The sequence below is a fragment of the Polyodon spathula genome, chromosome 23 (genome assembly GCF_017654505.1).
Source record: "Polyodon spathula isolate WHYD16114869_AA chromosome 23, ASM1765450v1, whole genome shotgun sequence".
Taxonomy (NCBI): Eukaryota; Metazoa; Chordata; class Actinopteri; order Acipenseriformes; family Polyodontidae; genus Polyodon; species Polyodon spathula.
The window spans coordinates 16,637,613-16,640,502 of record NC_054556.1 but is presented as its reverse complement, the minus strand read 5'-3'; positions in this window follow the sequence as shown (position 1 = coordinate 16,640,502).

Below are 2,890 nucleotides of genomic sequence, written 5' to 3'. Positions count from 1 at the left end.
CAATGGGTACTGTACTTGAACACTTAAAAACAACAATAACAAAGGTATCGATCTCGGTTATGTTAATAACAGCTATTATTGACCATTATGATGCAAGCTTGTTTTGAACAATCTTTAAAAAAAAAAGAAGCAATGATATATTTTATATATGAAAGAGAAGGATGTAAGAGTCGACGTTTATTGCAATAACACGTTGTATTCAGCTCTGGAGATGTTCAGTGTCAGGCAGATTTGGAAGGATCTTCTTTGAATAAAAATCCATTGTTGCTTGTGGAACCTGCAACAATGGAACCAATGCACTCTCAGAATGAAATGCCTTGGGCACTGACCCTCTGTTGGTTTCGGGGCCAGTGAACAGTGAGCGCGATCCAGTGTGGGTGGTGAATCCAGGCCCCTGTCGCCCAGCAACTCGTGGAAGAAGCTGGACATAAATTCAGTCGGTCAACCTTCCTCCGTGCCCTCCAGAATGCCAATGACTCGTAGGTTGTTCCTCCTATTGTGGTTCTCTAAGCTCGGAGCTTGAGGTTTTTATAGGACAGCGAGGAGCAGGCCATTTCAACTCCAGAAAGGCGGGTGTTGAAAGTGTTCATGTAATCCTCCACCCAGCACTTTCTCAGTGCACAATGACAGCGTGGCTTGAATTGGGCTTATAGCCACTTGGATTTCGGACCTAAGGCTTGCAATCTCATCCCGTATGACTTTCTTTACGATCCGTCTGAAATCTTCCAGAATTGCATAGTTGCAAATGGGACCAGCAGGGCTTCCTTCTTTATTGGAGTCCAACCTTGGGGCAGGATTTGTTGTATCAGCAGTGCATGTTTTTTTTGCTGGTTTGTTTTGGTGGCTGCAGGATAAATTCAATTGGCAGCAGCAGTAAATCAAATTAAATAAAATATTAAAAGTTATAGTTAATTTAAAGTAAAATAGAAACAAACAAAAAATGATATATTACAAAGGATTGTTAGAGATTATGTTAACAGTTGTGGGAGAGCCTGTATTTTACATCTACTCTATTTGTAGAGAGGAGAGTAGAAAAGCTGAGGTGAAACACTGAAAAATCAGAAGACTTTTTTTCAGACATATAGGCTATGTGATAATTTATAGAAAGCTTTTTATTTAAAAAGATACTTTTTACTTGAATGTTTAAACTACATATTTGTAAAAGTCTAAAATAAATTAAATGGAATCAAGCACTCCTAATTGTGCTACACATGTACAATAATATCCCTCTATTGTGACAATGAACATTTTTAATGTTATATACAGTACTTTAGTTCTTCTCTCCCTTGGTATAATCAGGTAGGAGTGCCAGTGTGAAAGGCTTATATCTGTATCTTAAGTTCACCAGTAGTGAGTCCTATCTTCAACTGGCTGGAGTTGTACAGGAAAAACATATAGCGGGTAATGTAACCTATATGTTCCCTCCCTCACTCTTAACCACACTGTGGATATCACACAATCTAGAATGACAATGTCACAGCTACTGGGAGTCACTCACCTGCTAGACTGCATTCTGAATGTGAGCACCTGTCTTCCTTTCCACCTCCGTGTGTGCTGTTGGGAGAGCCTTCCTCTCCAGCACCTTGCTCTCTCACGCAGATTTTCTCCCGCACCCCGCTACACTCTCACAGGCATACAGGCTCCAGCTCAGGGATGTTTAGTTTGAAGTCCTTTAATTCTTCCTTCCTTACTTTAGAGGGCTCCCGTTTAATACGGTCAGATTCCAGTACCTCTTCTTGTTTAACAGAAAGGGGTTCTTCTGTCTGAAAGAAAGAAACAGACAGACACACCACACCAAACAAAGGATTTTCTCCATTTTTTTATATCATGTGGCTGGAGCCTAATTATCATCAACTATTTAATCAGCTCCAGTCACATTCTCACGTGTATTTTGGCAGGGATAGGAAATTAAACCCATCCCTGCCAACCACCATCAAAACATCACAAACCAATATTATTTACAGGCAGAGCCCTGCCCTGCCACAGTGCTACTGAGACTGTTCCCGGGACTGACAAAACCTGGCTTTAACCTCTTACGCCCCCATGTTCCACCCGCAGAACATGGTACTGCAATTACACATTATATCAAAAATCATCTGTAATATTATTACAAAAGCAAAAGAGCAAAAAAAAACGGACTAAATATCAAAAACTTTGTTTTCCTACCATAAAACAGTGAAGGAATTTTTTGAATTCGCCATTTCACCGCTGAGATATTCCCTTCGCAATGTGTCTAGTACCTCACTGCTCAAAAACAACTCTGATCAACTAGCTGTGCCTTTCACTGCTCTGGCCTTACATGTATTGGGGAAACACAGCAGCAGCTCAAAGTCAAACAGCCGAGTGTGTTTTTCTGATAACAAACAAGCTGAAACTCGGAGCAGCTGATTCAAATTCAGCGCCGTTTTGAGACACGGGCGAGGGGAGGAGCCAACAGCACAGCAGAACAACGCAGTTAAACGAGGCAGTCTTCCCAGCGACAGCGAGTGGAAGCGACAGCGAGTGGGAGAAGTACAGGCGTGGAAAAGTACAGAGCAGTTTCGAAGCAGTAAGGAAGCAGGCTGACGGCTGCAGAAGAAACTAAACTTAAAAAAAAAAAAAACCTCAACATGGTCTTCAAGCCAGTAATCTGTGACACCTGCTTGATGTGGGAAATCCGAGAAAACCCAGCGGAGCTAAACCAAGTGTGCGTAAAGTGCCGCGCGATCCAGGATTTGCATAAACTAGTAAGTATGCTAGAAATGGAGCTGGAAGAAGTGAGACAGCAACAGGATCTTGAGGAACTGGCACACCCACAATTCATGGAAGTCTGCATCACCCCTAACAGACTGAAAGCCACCAGGGAGATAGAAGGTCAGAACAGCTGGGTTCAGGTAGGCAGAAGCAGGGA